The sequence below is a fragment of the Equus przewalskii genome, chromosome 4 (genome assembly GCF_037783145.1).
Source record: "Equus przewalskii isolate Varuska chromosome 4, EquPr2, whole genome shotgun sequence".
Classification (NCBI taxonomy): domain Eukaryota; kingdom Metazoa; phylum Chordata; class Mammalia; order Perissodactyla; family Equidae; genus Equus; species Equus przewalskii.
This window is the reverse complement of record NC_091834.1, coordinates 60605437-60624500: the sequence shown is the minus strand read 5'-3', so window position 1 is coordinate 60624500 and position 19064 is coordinate 60605437. Positions and strand designations below refer to the sequence as shown.

General features: G+C 43.0%; 1 protein-coding gene across 2 annotated transcripts in view; it reads right to left on the bottom strand.

The window, feature by feature from the left end:
* WIPF3 (WAS/WASL interacting protein family member 3) overlaps positions 1-17436 on the bottom strand; it is a 90010-nt gene extending 72574 nt beyond the window's left edge. Inside the window, exons 1-2 of one of the 2 annotated variants that reach the window (XM_070616126.1) lie at positions 17271-17410; positions 16038-16151 (exon numbers count right to left, since the gene is read on the bottom strand). The gene's annotated coding sequence lies outside the window, so the exon portion shown is untranslated. Of the gene's footprint in view, positions 1-16037; positions 16152-17270 lie in introns of both variants that reach the window. The other variant, XM_070616125.1, reaches the window with a different exon arrangement.
* Positions 17437-19064: the final 1628 nt, after the last annotated feature.

The following is a 19064-nucleotide window of genomic DNA, read 5'->3' as shown; positions in this document are numbered from 1 at the left end:
CCCACAACACCCCCACTGGATAGATACCATTATCATCTCCTTTCTTCAAACGAGCAAAGAGAGGCACAGAGAGGTTAAGAAACTTACCCAAAGTCACACAGTGAATTAATGGAGGAGGTAGCATGCAAACCTGGGGTGTCTGGCTCCAGAGTCCACACTCTTAAGCACCATGTTAACTTAAGTCACTTGTAAACATATGACTTTCATAATTTTTGTCACATCCACATGCCACCTGAACTTACTTTTAGTTATATAAGTTTATTTAATAAAAGATACTTTAAATTATTACTGTAAATGGAAAACTAATATCATTTGCCATAAATAGAAGGTAATCATAAAAATAAACACAATAATTTTTAAAATAAAAATGTTCATCGATGTACCATCTAAACTCATTTCAGGTTTTCCTAGTGATTCCTAAACCTTTGTGCTTTGGGGAATGGTGACCTAGAGCAACGCTTCCCAAACTTTCACGGAGGATGAATCAGTCTCCTGTCAAAATGTAGATTCTGATTCAGCAGGTCTGAGTGGGGCCTGAGACTCTGCATTTCTAACACACTCCCGAGTGAGGCCAACACTGCTGGTCTGGGGACCACACTTGGAGTAGCTCTAGAATGTGGAAGCATGGGAGAAAGGCAGAGTCTCCACTCCAGACCGACTGAGTCAGAATCTGGGGAGTATCTTATCAAGAAGTGATTTCTGTGCCCGCTAGAGTTTGAAAAGCTCTGTTCTAGAGGATGGTAAAACTCTCTGCCCCACAGAGTCGGAAGTTGTGTCCTTTACTGAAAAGTCCTTTTCTGTAGACTCATTTAATTTCAGCAAGCTGGGTTCATGAAAATGGCATACTGGTCTTAGAACTGGAATTGACGCACAAAATTCAAAGAGAAACCAAGCCGAGTGCCCAGTCACCTCTCACAGAGGTGACATGAAGGATTTCTGACACCTGAGGAACTCCAGCCCCGACAGCAGCTCCTGAGGCTGAACCTGTTCAGCCCCAACCGGATGTTACAGTGAATTATCTGCTGAAACGCCTAAAAGATGAAGGCAGACTTGCGCATGTGAGTTCTAAAATGAAGACACACTTTAATCACAATCTCATATGAAAGCTAGTAAGTGACAGCCACAATGAACTCACAAATTGGTTTCCTTTTATAAGACTCTTATTGAAACAAAAATTTGTTCCCAGATCACTCACTGAATTCACAATAATATCTGAACAGTATTTGACAAAAGGAAAAATGGAGATATTGATAATACTTATCATTGACTCAGGTGTTGAAATTATGGCTAAATGCCATAAAAATCATGTGTGGTTCCCAAAGGTGAAAGGAGAAAATATTGATTTCCTATCTTTTTTTTTTTATGCCTTTGAATTAGTTAAAAGAAGAACCAGGCTTATTAAAAATACATGATATTAATCACACATTCAAAAGCCAGCCTCCTTTTATATAACAGCTATGCTTCTGTGAAATGGCATTTTTAATTTTGGAAAATTGAGGCATGCTCTAAGTACACAAAAAGGAGTTTATTATTCAATGGAAACCTGTAACCAATGTTATAAAATAATGAGTTATTTTACAAAATAAGTTCCCACCTCTTCAATTTATTTTATGACGTTGGATTTGATAAGGAGGGTATTTTTCACTTTCTAAGGCTGAGGGGGTAACTTCTCTCTTCGGATTGCGAGTTCTCCTGAAAGTGCTGTTTGAGAATCAATGAGGAAATAATGCGCAGCCTGGAGGTGGCACAGGGCACATGTCTCCAGGACAAATCCTTCCAGGTTTTACTTCTGAGACTTTAGAATAGTTTAAGTACTTTCACCTAACTCCCACTGCTTCAGCTTGGGCCAGAGAAAGACCAAGCAGAGCTAGCACCTCCAGTCCTTTGTGTGCTAGAACCTCAAACTATGGCTGCAAGGAGCCCCCTCATCTGCGTCCCCAGGCAGAGTCCGTCCTACAGCAGCACGCACAGCTCACTGACAGCCAAGTCTGCTAAACTGGCTGGAGGTCTCACCCCTCAGACTACAGGGCATCACCCCCCGATGTAACATAGACGGCTCTTGTCTATGGGGTCACGTTCTACAGCTCATCCTCCACTCCGTTCTATGCATCTTGTACTTGACCCACACCACACTCGTGACATTTTCTTACAAATCTTTCCTTTATATATCTCTCTGTCTTATCCACACTATTTAGGCTGCATGAGATGGCCTTCACCACCTGGAAAATTCCTACTCATCCTTTAAAACCCACTCAAGTGCCAGCTTCTCCCTCTGGCAGAGCCAACTGCTCCTACCGTACTTTGCTCACAATTTTATTATGGTACTAGGCTCTCGTGAAATTTTCTTTTCACATGTCTGTGTGTCTCTCCTCACTGGACCACGGGCTCCTCAAGGGTTCAAAGCTGGGACTATCTTAGGTATCTTGGACTTGCTGAGGGCAAAGGTAATGCTAAATACCATTGCCTTGGTGTAGCTATGGGGAAGAAATAGAAAAGATATATAGCAGGGATCACACCAACTACTCAAGCAAAAGATGGAGACATACCCTGACAGCAGCACATTATGTAAGTTCTATGTGAGTCTACAGATGCAATAATCATCTTAATGATTATTAAAGAAAAATATTACAAACTAAAATGAGAAAGGAAGAGATGTACAGGAGAAATTCCTGTCCAACTGTAGATCTTACCATCAGTGTGGGAATAAAATATATTCTGGCTGTTGAGTTCTCAAAGCTTACAGCGCTCACTAGAAAAGCTTGTTAGAAATGACGTAATCAAAGCTTGTTGGAAACCACGTAATCAAAGAGGAATAGTTTGATCGTTTGGAGAACTGGTCTCTAGTTCTGTCTTGAATGCCCATCTATTTCTCCATCTATACAAAGATAAAGAGTGTTCCTTCTTTCCCAATTTGCATGAGTGCGAAAACCAAATGCATACTGCTTTGAGATAAATATTAAAGAAATTAAAAATAGTATATGATCCTCTCCAAAAAGCAAAGTTCTTTGAAATGTCATTTTCTTAATCAAGGATATGGCGGCTTCTTGGAAATGGAAATGCTTGTCCCAAAGGGCAGCAGAGAGGAAGCTTGCGTCTTTTAAACTAGAAAACACTTTTCAAAATAAAGTTGAGTTCAAGAAGGTCTTCTGGTTTTCAGATGGTGGAATGAAAATATCTCTGTTCCTTTCTTTTCTTGGAAACCATCTCAAAATAATAAGGAAAAGGAAACTCAGAAAGATAAACTCCGAGCTTCCGGGTTGGTGAACACATGGAGATTTGGGGAGAGTGGTGCCCCCAAAGAGGGTACAGAAGCTCGCATCCCTTCCCCATACTTTGCCCTGTGCATCTCTTCCATCCGGCTGCTCCTGAGTTATATCCTTTTACACTAAACCAGTGATCTGGTAAGTAAACAAAACACAACAAAAAAATATAAACTAATTTTTGGGGGTAAAAACTAGATTTCTGTAACTCTGAACTTCAATAAATGAGACAGAACTGCCCAAGGCTCAGGATGATCAAATACGGGGTACCGGTAAGATGTTGTAGAGAGTACTCCTGTGGCTGCAGACCTCAGACAAAGCCTGCACAGTGCCATTCTCCAAAGCGGGAAGCACTGGCTCCTCCGTGAGGAAGATCCACCAACACTTGTTTAGAATAATGGAAAAGGGTGCGTAGGATGGTGCGGGAGTGGCGTGGACCTTAGACTCACCAGGGAGCAGGGAAGGTGGCAACAATAAGCCATTTCAGCAGGTGCACTCTGGAAATAAGGTGGGGTGAAGGAGAGAGTGAATCTCCAGCAGCTTTAAAGCCACCCATCGCCCCCTCTCTCTCTCTCTCACTCGCCATCATAATGAGCACCTGCCAGAGCCAAAGAGGATTCTTGCTGGTCTGGAACCTCCCCTGGTCTTCTCCTCAAGTAAATCTTCCGCAAACAGTTAGTCCAAGAAGAATTCAACTCATTCTAAGATGAATAATAAAAAAGGGAACCAGTATCAGATCTATACAAAGAAACTACAAAAAAAGTGGGGAAAAGAATAGGACAAAGGACAGATGACAGACGAAGAACACTTATCAGAAAAATACTGCTGGAAGCATATGAGAACTGTGATAAGGTATATAATTATTAACTGAAAGAATTTAGTGCAACAAGTATCCTTTTAAAATAAGGACTCAAAGAAAAGAGATAAGGACTCTGAGAAGATTAGCAGGACCACAGAAGATGAAATATAATGTGGCAGAAGAGAAAGAGAAAAAGGAAGACCCCACTAGAAGGAGCCCGGAGAAAACAGGTTCTGTTGAAAATACACTGAGAATTGAGAAAAACGACCAAAATGAAATGGAAATGGAAAAAATTTAAAAGGATTAGAGAGAAACTGATAGATAGGGAAGACAGACAAAAAAGATCATTGGTTTCTCTGATAAAAGACATAAATAAATGGAAGAGAATAAACATTCAAAGACATAATTTCAAATATATAATTTAAGAAAACTTTTCAAAAATAAGATTTAATTCTACAGATTAAAAAGACACATGATATCTGAAGAAAAATGATACAGTTTTGGAGACTAGCCATAAGATCCCAGAGAAATAATGCATGACTCAAAAGTTTATACCCAGCCAAACTGTCACTGTGGTCAAAAAGCAAGTGACAGAGCCAGCCCTGCTGGCCTAGTGGTTAAAGCTCAGCGTGCCCCACTTCAGTGGCCCGAGTTCAGTTCCCAGGTGGAACCATATCACTCATCTGTCAGTAGCCATGCTGTGGCAGCGGCTCATATAGAAGAACCAGAAGAACTTAAAACTATACACAACTATGCACTGGGGCTTTGGGGAAAAAGGAGGAAGACTGGCAACAGATGTTAGCTTAGGGCAAATCTTCCTCTAAAAATTAAAAAAAAAAACAAAAAACTGGCCAAGACACAAGAGACATCTAAAACAGAAGAAATAGAGAAAGCTGTCAAAGACCCAGCAGCAAGAAGGATGAAGACCAGACGGATGCCCAGCTGGATTCTACCCAGCCTCTAAGGAGCAGTATATCACCATGCTGCACTCAGACTCAAACAAGAGAAAGATAGAACAACAACAACAAAACTACTGACTGATCTCATTTATGAATGTTGAGGAAAAAATAATAAGCAAACAATTCAGCACCACACTAAAAATACTACATATCAACTGAGTGGGGTGTAAATGCAAGGATGCTTCAATCTGGAAAATCTACTGATCTAATTCACCAGAGTGGGGGCACAAAAGAAGAAGACCATAAGCTCAACTCTACAGCTGCCCCCAAATACTTGTAACATAACTCAAAATACATCGTGGTAAAGGGGGAGAGACTAAATACACTCCATTTAAGTCAGGAACAAGACAAGAATGCCCCTTATTGCCTACTATTTATCATTATCCTAGAGGTAGTAGTCAATTCCATTAGATAAGAGAAAGAAATAAAATATATCATAATCAGAAAGAGGTTCAATTATCATTTTTTTGAAGATACATAGAAAACCTAAGAGACTCAATGGAAAAGTTATTTCAAACAATAAGAGAATTTTAAAAGGTAGCTCTTCAAAATCAATAAACAAAATCCAAAAGTATTCCTGTATATAAACAATAACTGTTAGAAGATATTATGAAGAAACAATTGCATTTATGATAGCAACTTTTAAAAGAGATATCTAAGCATAAATTTAAAAAAATATGAAAATATAGAAAAAACTTTAAGGTTCACATGGAAGAACTAACAACTATACATGGCTATGTACTGGGGCTAGCGTGGGAGGGAAGGAAGAAAAAGGAGGAAGATTGGCAACAAATGTTAGCTTAGAGCAAATCTTCCCTTGCCAAAAAAAACGTAAAAATAAAAACAACAAACTTTAAAACATTACTGAGAAACAGTGAAGACATGGAAAACTATATTCTATTCTTGGGTAGAAAGACTAAATATCATACAAATGCTAATTTTCTAACTATTTAGAAATTTAACGTGATCATAATGAAACAACTTGTTTGTTTTTTAGAACTAGGCAAGATGATTCTAAAGGAAACTAAAATCACTGGATAATAAATAAATTTATAAAGCCACATTCATTAAAACAATTCAGTATTGGTGCACGGAGAATCAGTGAGATAAATGGAACTGAGAGTCCAGAATAGACCTAAGTATTTTTGGAAAATTTGGCTATGATAAAAAAAAAAAAAAGAAAGAAAGATACTTCATATAAGTGGGGAAAAGATGAGTTATTAAATAAAAATTATTGAGAAAACTTGGTAGCAATCTGGAAAAAAAAGTTAGATAACCATGTAAGGATCTCATACCTTACATTAAAATACATTCCAAAGGGATAAAAATTTTAATTTTTTAAAAAGGAAACTAGAATCAGAACAAAATTTAGGAGAATTTTTAAAAATACTCTCAAAGTCAGAAAGCTATAAAAGTTATAAAAGAAAAGGTTTCTGCAAAAATAAGCACATACATACATAAAACCCACAGTAAACAAAGTCAAAAGTCATACTACCAATTGGAGAAAAATGACATTAAAACAAAAAAGTCATACTACAAACTGAGGGGAAATTACAGTAAACTAGCTGTTTCCCTTTATTTCCTAGATAAGGTGTTCCTACAAACCCATAAGAAAGATCAATAAGCCAATAGAAAAATGGACAATGGGCCAAACAGTTCACAGACAAAGAAATACCAACGTGTAGGGGCCGGCCTCAGGGCCAAGTGGTTAAGGTCACGTGCTCTGCTTCCGCGGCCCAGAGTTTCACCGGTTTCACCAGAGTTTCCTGGGCACCAACCTACACACCGATCATCAAGCCATGCTGAGGTGACATCCCACATAGAAGAACTAGAAGGACATACAACTATCTACTGGGGCTTTGGGGAGAAAAAAATAAAAAGAGGAAATTGGCAACAGATGTTAGCTCAGGGTCAACCTTCCTCACCAAAAAAAGAATAATAAAAGAAAGAAAGAAACACAAATGTGTAAAAAATACACATTTGAAGATGCTGAACCTTATTCATAATGAGACAATGCAAGTCAGAACCACACTAAGATGCCGTTTTTCAGTTACACTGGCAAAGATCAGCAGTTTGTCAAACGCATGTTGGAGAGAGTACAGGGAATCAGACTCTCATAATTATTGGCAGAAATATAAATTAGCACAACTTTCTGTAAAGGGTAATGGGCACATGTATCAAAAATTTAAAATACACTTTCTAACTCTAGTAATTTATCTTACGGATACACTTACACTTGTGAGAAATGATGTGTAGTGACATTCATTGCTGCCTTGTTTTTAATAGCAAAACGCTAGAAATAATCTATATACCCAAGGACTGGGACATTGGTTATTAAATTACAGCTCATACCTTATGACGGCATACTAGGTAGCTGTTAAAAAGAATATGGCAGCCCTCTATGGACCAATAAGAAATGATCTCCAGGTTCTATTAAATGAGAAAAGTAAGCAGCTGAACATGTATATAGAATGAGTATGCCTTTATTCGTGTTATATGTGCATATCTATAACTATACCTATAACATATACAAATATAGGTATACACATACATGCTTATGTGTGTATATGTATGAAATATCTCTGGAAGAATGGAAAATAAATAGGTGGTCATAGAATGGGGTATGAGAAAGACTTATTTTACACTGTATATTTTTACCCTTTTTAAAGTATGTATCATGTGCATTATTACCTATTCAAAAAATTAATTTAAAAAATAAAAGTTCTAGGGGCTGGCTCCGTGGCCGAGTGGTTAAGTTCGAGCGCTCCGCTGCGGCGGCCCAGGGTTCGGATCCGGGGCACGGACATGGCACTGCTCGTCAGGCCACATGGAAGCGGCGTCCCACATCCCACAACTAGAAGGACCTGCAACTAAGATATACAACTGTGTACAGGGGGTTTGGGAAGATAAAGCAGAAAAAAAAAATTTAAAAAAAAAAAGTTCTAGATTGCCTTCTTGGGATAATTGTGAAGAAGTATTTTTTAAGAAACTGCACTATCTGAATTAGGAGACCTCTCTACATCTAAAAGGCAAATACAAATGAATAAAGAAAAACCTCAGTTTGTCCTGACAATTTGACCCAAGTGAGCAAGTGCTGGATCCATAAAGAACAGTGCTGACAGCCCATCACGGGCTTCCTGGGATGGCCCTGCACGCAGACTTCCACGACAGCTGAAATCACCCTCCAGCCAACCACAAGTGTCAAAGGTGACTGACCAAGTGTGCTGGGAAAATAGCCAAGAGAAGAATAAAATAATTCTCCTCAAACCAAGCCATAACCCCTAAGGTTTAATTCTTCTGCTAACACATGGTTAACACACAATGAACAGTTTTAAGATATGACTGTCCAGTAGGTATGAATCATTTGTGAGTTGGTTCCAGCTGTAACCGATCCTTGTCATTCATTAAATGTGAGAACACAAAAGAACACTGGGCGGGGGTGCACAGGTCTGAAATAACAACTGGTGGCTTTCTTTCTCCAGTCACAAAATAATTACCCCTAGATCTTACAGACAGGTATCCTGGCCCACCATTCTTAGGCATATGTAATTTATGTGGATAATGTCAAAATGACTACAGGTCAAACACCATCACCTAAAACTCACTGAGCATCCACGAACCATGGATTCTCATGGGTATCCATGAGCACCAAGAAGGCACAAGACCAGTCACAAATCCAGATCCTCCTTAGCCTTCCTTCCAGAAGTCTGCAGGTGAATTTCTAAAACGCTAGGACTACACATTTGGGTGAAAACCAGAAAAAAAAGCCACGCAAAAGCTGTTAAAATGTGCAGAAAGTTAATTTTAAATTCGGGGAAAATATTTGCTTGCCTGCCTTGTGTTAGGCAGTTATCTTACCTATTTCTGAGGCGACTTAATTTTTCCTCTGATTTGCTGGAGAGCAGCATGATTGAACAAAAATGTCTCATTCAAAAGTTTAAAAGTGTTAGAATAAACAACAGCCTTAGGGGTTACCGGAGACTTAGAATCTATTTCTGTGCAAAGCACAAAGTACACCTTTTGTCCTTTTTCTTGGTTCTACCATATGAGGAGAAAAAATGTCTTGTGCTCCATTAGGGCAGTAATAATTTATGTCACACACAAAGCAAAGGGGCCGGTATCATTTTTTACTCTAAGTTTATTCCCTGGGCTGACATGGTTGATGTTTTAATACTGACGAACGCGGCTGGGAGAGTGCTTTGTTAAATGGTTCACTAACAGAAACAACAGTTCTCACGTACTAAGTGCATTCCCCGTGCTAGCAATTTTGACTGTTATTTACATAATTATCTTTTATCCCCTAAAGCAACTCTGCATAACAGATGTTATTATCCCCATCTCACAGATGAGGAAACAAAGGCTCAAAGAGGTAAAGTAATCGGCCCAAGATCAAACAGCTGGGATGTGACAAAACCATATCTACCTCCAGTGACCATATCTGACCCCACGCCTGTGCACTTTCCACTACCCCATCTGGCCTCTGACAAGCACAACAGCCTCTGTGAATTCAATGCAATGGAGCAAATATTTACCGAGCTTCTTCTATATGTTAGGCACTATGCTAGGCACTATGCAAAACTATCAACATAAATAGCAGATAATCAATAAACATTTGATGAATAAATCAATCTATAGATACACGGCTCCCATCCACAAATGATAGCTTATAATATGTATGTATTGAAAGTTACTATGTGCCAGGCACTTTTCTAAGAAAAGGCAGAAAAGGAGTAAAAAAGAGGTAACAATAAAGCATACAGTATATAAAAAGCCCCAAATAAGTTCCAGTCTATCAGTAATCGCAATAACCGTAAGCAGATTATTAAATTCCCTTCCTAAAAGACAGAGATATTCAAATTGCTTTAAAAAAACCAGCTGTATCTTCTCTACAAGAAACACAGCTAAAACAAAATGATGTTTAAAACTTTGAAAATGAAAGAATGAAAACAATACCCGAGGCAGACACTAAAAACTGGCACAGAACCATCATACATTGCTGGCGGGAATGTAAAACGCTGCAGCCACTTTGGAAAAGTTTGGAAGTCCATCAAAATGTTAAATAGAGTCATCATAAGACCCAGCAATTCCAGTCTGAGGCATCCAGCCAAGGGAAATGAAAACATATGCCCACACAAAAACTCATACATGAATGTTTATAGTGGCATTGCTCATAATAGCCAAAATGTAGAAAAGCCCAAATGTCCATCAATTTATGAGTGGATAAACAAAACAAAGCAGGGCCGTGCAATGAAATATTATTCAGCAATAAAAAGGAATGAAATACTGATAAATGCCACAGTACAGATAATCCCCCAAACCATCAAAGGCCACACACTATATGATTCCATTTATATGAAATGTCCAGAATACGTAAATCCATAGAAATAAACAGTAGGTTAATGGTTATCAGGGCGAGGGGTGGGGATGGGAAGTGACTGCTAATGGGCTTCTTTTTGGGGTGATAAACAGGTCCTGGATTAGATGATGGTGACGATTGTGTGACTCTGTGAAATACTCAAAAAACCACTGAACTGTATACTTTACAACAGTGAATTTTACGGTATGTGAATTATATCTCAATAAGGCTGCTATTTTTAAAAACCTGGTGCGGCATGATGAATATCAAGCAAAACAAAATCCAGGATAAAAAATATTAACAGAAATATAAAGTGCTTTAGAAATACGAAGGAAAAGGCAATTGATTGCTTCCACGGGTCACAGATGAGTAAAAGGCCTAAGAAGCCTCTGAGGCTGGCCTTCCATGATCGAAGGGGGTGAGGAGGCAGGAGAAAGCTCTGCCATGTGGCATGTATGGGGTGTGTGCCAACCAGTCACAGATAGCATGGCACCCACGGAGCCAGGGTGTCAAGGAGTCTGAGCTTTATTCTGCAGGCTTTTAAAGAAAGGAAAGATGTTAGACACTTGTGCTTTAAAAACAGCACCCTGGGGGCCACGTGTGGAAAATGAATTACAGAGAGAAGAAATAGCAAATAGGTAGACCCATTTGGGGATCCACACGAGTGAGGATGGATATTTATTTGAATTGGAATAACAGCAATGGGATAGAGCCAAGGAGGATAGTAGATTGGATGTCTGGGATGGGGAGAAGGAAGAGTCCAGGATAACCCCAAGGCTCTTTGCCAAGACAATCTAGTGTCAAGTAAGGAAGGCAGGAGACACGTGTGTGTGTGTGTGTGTGTGTGTGCGCGCGCGCGCGAGCAGGAAGAAGTGAGTTTAATTTGAAGCATATGAGGTGCTTTTGGCAAATGGAATTTAGATCTGAAATTTAGAAAATAAGCAGGGCTGGTGGCAGCGATTTAGGAATCTTTACATAAGGCAGTTGGGTGTGTTTCATTCTCTAATGCTAATTGTATGAAGAACTAGAAAAGTATAACATTTTAAATCACTGAGTCACCTTCCGCAGTTTCTAATTAAGTCAGGGACATGGCTAATAATGGAAGTAAGTCAGGTGGCTGATGCTGCTGGTTGCCCACTCAATAACCATTCCCTCTTCCTCATGGCAGAACTCCTAATTTCAGAGAGAGTGGTGGCAGTTGTAATTTACTCAGCTAAAAATATTTCATTTCTCAGACTCTCCTACATTTTGAGCAACCCCGTGACACCATCCTGGCCAATGAGATGTAAGTGGAAGTAGCTGGAGAGGGAACCACTTTCTGAATAAAAATGCAAAACCTCCCTAAAAGGACCCTCACTCTTTAGCTATTTATGCCTTCCTTTTCTTCCTGCCTGTCCTACAGATGTAAGACTAGAGACACAGCAGCCATCTTGTGACCATGAGGGAACCAGATTTGGGATAAGGTCCTACAGGCTAAGGACAATGAAGCAGGAAGAGGGAAAGAGGCTCATTCTTTGAGCTCCTGCATATTCCACAAGACAAACAAATTTGTATCTGTTTAAGCCAGATTCTGACGTGAGAATTATTTTTGTTTTGTTTGTATTGGCTGCTGAATACAATCCTAATTGATACAAATCATATTTGGATATATATATATATATGTATCTATATGTATACATATATAGTGAGACTAAAAAGATAAGACCATTATTTCAATTACTAAACAAACAGTTTAAAAAAAAAATATCATTCATTCTTACTACCAAGAAGTACCAAAAGCATTAAGGGGCTTAAGAGGTAGTACACAGCATTGGATTTTTCCTTTTCCAAACAGTGTGATAAAATCTGTAGCTAAAAGGAGATTATGGGACTAACAGTATTAAGAAAATTCATGAATGCACAACTCATCTATTAATGAGTATATGAGCACGATGCCACCCTTCAAACTTTTTCTGGATGAGGTAAACTGATCTGACTCATTTAAAAGGCTTCAGCCAGATGGATGTTCTTAAAGGGGGGAATGTTCACCTGATCTTCACAAGAATTATAATCTTTGGAAGACTCTTTCTACTCTCCCAGGCACTCAATAAACATAGCTCAGGAAATAGCTCGTCCCTGAACCACAGTGTCCTTGTCCTTCACGGGAGAGCTCTGACTGGGCTCCACTCTGGGATTATGGCTCCAGACATGCAGTTAATAAAGTTCTAGGACACACTTAGGATCGCCTTCTACCACAAAACTTCCATTGTCTTCACGGCAGGCACCACATCGAAGACTTAGATCTCCATGGCAACAGAGACTGCTTTGACGACCCGCCAGGAGAAAAGTATTCCAGGTTCAGGACCAGGAAAAGCAGTGTAACTGATCTGCTCTCATCTCATGGTCTCTGCGGATCAGGTAACTATTGGTGTTTTCCTCTTTGTTTTGGCTACTAGGAAGCTCTCACAAATTTTTAATCCTATCTCCAGAAACTATGCTAGATCTCAGAGTAACCTCATCGCTAGAAACTGCCTGCACCTATGTACAATCTTGTTCTCTAAATTACCTCTGGTTTTATCTTGCTTTCTAATCTGTGTCCTCTTTACCCCAGTTTCATTATCTATTAATTTTATGTTTTTACTACCTATTTTTGTAAACTCCTCAAATGCTTGATGCAACAGGGAACATTTAAGGCAAACAATTTTTTAAGGAATTAGATAATAATAAAAATAATAATAGCTAATTTACTGAACACTGCTATGAACAAGGTATTGTCCTAAGCTCTGAACATATCAAGTTATTTAGCCTAAATATAAGTACTATGATTATGCCCACTTTACAGATGAGAAAATTGAGGCACAGAGAGGTTAAGTAATTTGTCCAAGATCATACAACATATAAGTGATGAACACAAGATTCAAACCATTATTCTGAATTACAAAAGTTATACAAAAGAAGAAATACTAATATTTAATTTCCAAAAGAAGCAGAGATCTTCTGATTTTACAAGCCAAGCTTAGCATTCTTCGGCTTTAAAGGTGAGGATTACACATCTTGTCCATACAATCATGCCTGATGATCCACGTCAACAGAGGGGAATGACATAGTAAAAGTCGAAAGGATGGGTTATCCAAAAATAATTGACTTTTGATCTTGGAATATAAAGATATTCATTCATTCACTCATTCAGTACTCATCACGTGCTGGTGCTAGGAACAGAGATGACTCGGACAGAGTACCTGCCCTCCACGAGCTCAGGTGCAATAACGGAAAATCAGACAGGTGAAAGGCACCGCAGGGTTAGGAGTGGGCCGATGGCAGACCCTAGTAGGACGTGACATGACCATTCTGAGAGCAGTTCAGCCCCGCCTCTGTGTCCCATCTGATAACGGGAGTAGGAAGACTCAGCTCCCTTGCAGGGCTGTTGTGATCATTCCATACACAGAAGCTCTTAGCCCAGCCCAGCACTCTAAGAGTTCAGTAGGTGTCAGCCTTCAGCTCTCAAGGCCCCATGGATGGCAGCCTGGGTGCCTTGCTCTGCCACACACGTCCGCTAGGATGGTCACACGTCCTCAGAAGCTCAAGACGTGAGGCTGGTTACTGTCTCCTCCTAGCCAGTCCCAGGAGCTAACTGACAGTCCCTAGGCAGGCCTGGCACTCTTTTCTGGATGCCACCACCTCAGACACAATGTCTTGCTGGAATACATCGCCCACTCAGGATGAATATTCCTTCAAGATGTACCTGAAAATCCCCTTCCACAATGCCTGGCCCCCACAATGCCTGGCCCCCACAATGCCCGCCCACATTTCTGCCACATTTGCCCTGCTTCACTTTATCTCCCTGGCACTTCAACACGGCAGTTCCCTACGCCATTCCCCTCTTGCAAGGCGGGTCGGGTTCCCGCTTCAAGAGTCTAAGGAAAGACCCAACTAGAATTGCAAAGGGGGAGTTTCAAGTGCATCACTGGCTGAAGCAGGTGAGAAAACCACCATGTGCCTCACCTGCACCTGCTCAGCATCAGCTGGGAACTGTATGTCTCTTTGGTTTTGCACAGTGGCTGAATAAGAATTAATTAATCATTTTCTCACCAGCCCTAACTCATATTTAATAGCTCCCTCTGGAAGTTTGTTTTGTCATGCTATCAGCAAAGTCAGTCAAACATTACGATTTCTTTCTAAATATTCCAGCAGCCAGATGGCAGGAACACTCCTGTGACAAGGCAAAACTCACCTAAAGATAACTTCGTGGTGCTTCATCATGCTTCATGGCACCCGGCTGAGCACATTCACCCAGAGACACCTCTTTCGTTGCCCCACTTAACCCACGTTCTTTAAACCAAAACTTTATCATTCCAAGAATAAGACACACATTCAACTCTGCGAAGATGAAACTGGCTGGTAAAACAAACATATTTCTACTTCTCTAAGTTCAGATTTTTAGGCAGAAGTATAAAATCACTAGAAGACCACACATTAAGACAAATTTCTCAAGCTGGCTCTCTAGATGTAATGTTACTGTACTCTAAAGTTTCAAATATTTCTGCACCAAATTTAGTGTATACTTATAACACATTTACTAGAAAACAAATTTCCTTCCTTCTGCCAAGTTGTTTTTGTAGGTTTTTTTTTTTTACTTAGGTGTTAATGAATATATATTTATAAATTCTAGAATGGAAGAAAACTGACTGTTCCTCCCTGGTGAAAATTTTACATGTTCTCCTCTAGTTAGTGAACATTTTGGTTTCTCAGATCTCTTCTAGGTTATACGATTTATTCTTTGTGTGTGTGCTTGAGTGACTGCCAAATCACGACCTGTACTATATGGTTTCTGAACAATAAACCTCCTATAAAAGAGTGTTGCCAGGCTGGGCCAGCTGGCTTTCTCCTGTTCCTAAAACTGTACGTTCTTAGACACACACACTTCCTCCATCCCTTCTGCTGCGGGCTAACTGCAGTCTGTGACATAATCTCAGATTCACAATTATATGAAAACAACAGAGACTCCTGGAAAGGAACAAAAAGGAGGCACGGCAGGAAGCCAGCCTTCCAGGCTCTGTCACCCTGATGGCTCTGCCCTCCTTCAGGCGGCCAAAAACTGCCGGTTTATAGTTGCCTGTACAGAATTTGAAGTCCGTGTACCCAGGTTTTTAACCGTGGTTCCCCTGAGTAAAGCATTTAACCTCTGTGACCTTTTATTTTCTCATCTATTAAAAAGGCACAATAACAACATCTCCCTTAAAGAACTGTCGTGAATCATATGAGGTGATGCATGTAAAGTCATTTGGTAAAGCCCTCTGCAGTGTATATTTATTTCCTTTCAAGTTATTTCTCAACTTTCTTTTGCTCCCATGTCCTTTCCTCTCCTGATCTGGTTTTTGTGGTTTTTAAATGTATCTCTAAAATGCATTGGCTGGAAAACTGTACTAATCTATGTGTTACCACAGTGAGCGGATTTTTAGCACTAAAGTTTTATTTACTTTTTTATTGAGGTACAACTTACATAGGTCAAGTGCACAAATTTCAAGGGAATAACTTCATAAATTTTTAAATATGTACACCTGTGTAACTATTACTTAGGTCAAGGTGGGGAGCATTTCCAGCACCCCTAAGCCTCCCTCAGGCCCTGTCCAGTTCATTCAAGGCCCAAAGGCAACTCCTCTTCTAGCCTCGATTGCCATGATTACCTTTGCCTAAAGCTATAAAAAAAGTTTCAGGGAAGACTGGAGTCCCAGTGATATCTTCGACAGCTGATCCCACGAAATGTACTTCCAATCCTCCCTCTGAAGAGAGAAAAGATTCTGGAAAGGAGGAGAGGCGTATGAACTTTTTAAATCACACAGGTCACGCCGAACAAAGCCCTCGTTTTGCAGCCAATGACCCGAGTCTCAGAGAGGCGAAGTGACAGCCCACTTCCTGCTTCAGAGTAACTTTCCTTCCAAATGCAGCCCGTCCCCAAATACCCCGGCGTCAAGGATGCTGCCGGTGCGTCCCAGCGCGCTGGGAACAGCTCTCCCCGGCCAGCCTCTCCCTGCAGAACTTCTTTCCAGGGAGCAGCGCACACTCGGTCCCCAGGCCGCCCCCGCTCCCGCCGCAGCACACCCAGGGGCTGGCACTCTACGCTCAGAAGGCACTGTTCCTGCGAGCCAGTGCCTGCCCGCCCACGGGGCGAGATCCCGAGCGCTCTCCCCCGCAAACCTGCTCCCCATCCCACCCCTGCCCCCGCCGCCTCCGGTGTGTATTGGGTGAGAGGGAGGACAGACTCTGCCACCTTCTCCCCGACTCCTCCAAAGGACTTTACAGCCCATTTGTGGCCACATCTAAGTCGCTGGAGCACAGTCAGACTACTACCTTCAGGGGCTTGGAGATGAGCACTGGGAGGGAGTCCCGATACCTGCGCTCCAGCCCCGTGCTGTGTGACCTTGGGCAAGTCACTTCACATCTCCGGGACTGGCTTCCTATTTGGAGGCTGCTTCTGCATCCCCAAAGCCACCTCCAGCTCTGCAATTTGCTAGCTCTTTACTCCGCCCCAGCTCTTCCCGCGACAGCCCCCTCCTCAGCGAGACCCCAGCCTTTTGTTCTGGGGGTGAAGCAGGGAAAGGAAAAAGGGCGAGCTTCCCAAGGACCAGGCCCGGGCGGCCTTGGCGCCAGGGGCTGCTCGCTGGACAGTCGGGTCCGGGCAGCCCCAGAGTGACCTCGGTCCCTCCGCGGTCCCGTTACGGCCGGGCCCGGCAGGCGCTAGGGCGGCGCAGCGCCCGGACGCCGTCCCGTGCGGGGGTCCAGGGCACGGGCACGCGCGCAGCACCCCTGTCCCCGCCGGGGGCCAGTCCGCCCCGGGACAGCCCGAGCAGCCGCCACTACAGCCCGTCCCCCACCCTTGGGCACGGACCCGGACCCGGACCCGCGCGCGGAGCCGCTACCTGCCGCTGGCCGTGCTGAGGGCCGGACGGGGCTGGAGCTCCGGCCGACGTCCCCGCCGCCGTCGCCGCCCCCGGCTCCGGGCTCCGGGCTCCGGGCTCCGTCCCGCAGCACCGCGCTCCCGGCGGCGCCGCTGCGGCCGCGCTGCGCTCGGGCTGCGCTCGGTGCGCCTGGCTCGCTCCCCGGCCGCCGGCTCTGGGGCTGCCGGGACGCGGAGGCGGGGCCGCCGCCCCCACCTGCTCCGCCGGCTCCTGCCCGGAGCCGCCGCCGCCCCGCGCGCAGGGACGCGGCCCGGGCGGGCGGAGTCGCTCTGGCCCCCGGGAGGCGGGTCCTAGCCGCGGGGCGCGCCTCCCTGCGACGAAGTCCCAAATCTGAGCTGCGGGGAGAGAGGGGCCTCAGGCTGCAGCTCCCCAGAGAGGAGGGGCTGTGGTGCGGGCGAGGCGGGGTCCAGCACCTCCGCTCGGGGGACACTCCTCTCCTTCATCAATTTCTTCCAAAACATTTCGAACCCTTCTTATGCGCCAGGGGCGTCCTAAGCGGTGGGAACAGAAGAGAAAACAAGATCGCCTCTTGCCCTCGCAGAGTTCATGGTCTAGAAAGGGAGACCAACTAATGGGCAACCACAGTCCAGAACCAAGAGGCAGTGGTCATAGAGGAGGCACCTGATCCAGACTTGGGGGAGGTCAGGGAAGGCTTCTGGAGGAGCTGAAGTCTGAGGGAACTGAAGGTGAGCGTGAAGTATCCAGTGGCCTGGGGAGGAAGATTGTCTCAGGTGCAGCCGAAGCGGAGAGGAGGCAGATTGTGTTTCAAAACTGAAATAAGTTTGAGGAGCCGGAAGAACTTGGCATGGCCAGCAAATCCCTGTCACACTTCATGTTCAGGCCCCTTGGAGGATGCAGAAAGTTTGTCTGAGGCTGGGTGTCTTCCTCTAGGCGCAGGGATCGTTGGGTGAGGATGCCGTATCTCCCATGTCCTGGGCATTCCTGCTACTGGAGGAGCTGAGAGGATATTTATGGACCATTCACTCAGCCCTGCCACTTTTGAGCGTCTGCTGTGAGCCAGGCACTCCTCAGGGCCCTCAGGGTGTGCTGGTGAGGGAGGGAGGTCTCTCACACTGAAGGAGCTACTGGTCTGGAGCAGAGGAGAGACCTGTGCTCAGCGCTGTGCCACACTTGTAGGAAGTGCATGGGACACCAGTGAGGGAGCAGCCAATGCCAGCAGGGAGGGTATCCCACATGGATTGCTACCTGTCTCGAGGTTCAGATTCTGTAGCAGATGCTGTCAAAATACGTTCTTCAACCCCTTAGCTGGTTTCTTAATTACTCATGTTTGTAGCCTGACAACCTGTAGGCTTTATTTATAACAAGGATAAAGAATTCACTCCTGATGTCTTTCACTGCTGTGTTGTCAAGAACATGGTTTTCTGTTTTGTTTAGGTGCAGAAAGGTATACATGTAGCCAGTGGAAGCCAACGAGGGAGGGACCTGCTTCCCACCTGTCTGTCCTGTACCCCTCCTGCCCTTTTTCTTCCTTTGGAACTGTAATAAATTGATCACGGGCAAGAAATCTGAAAAACTATGCACAAACCAAAACTCACGAAGCATTTTGCATTTGATCGCTACTAAAAATAAAAAATCTGAAACATTACCCAGACACTCTCCTTCTCTGGACTCCTAATGCTTGATTTTGTTAAATATAGAACTGCTAGTATTCTGATGCAAAAAAGAAGAAAAGATAAGTTGGTAGAGAAGACATTTCCGTGAGCCCAGAAAGATCCCATCAGGTCTTCTGCTGAT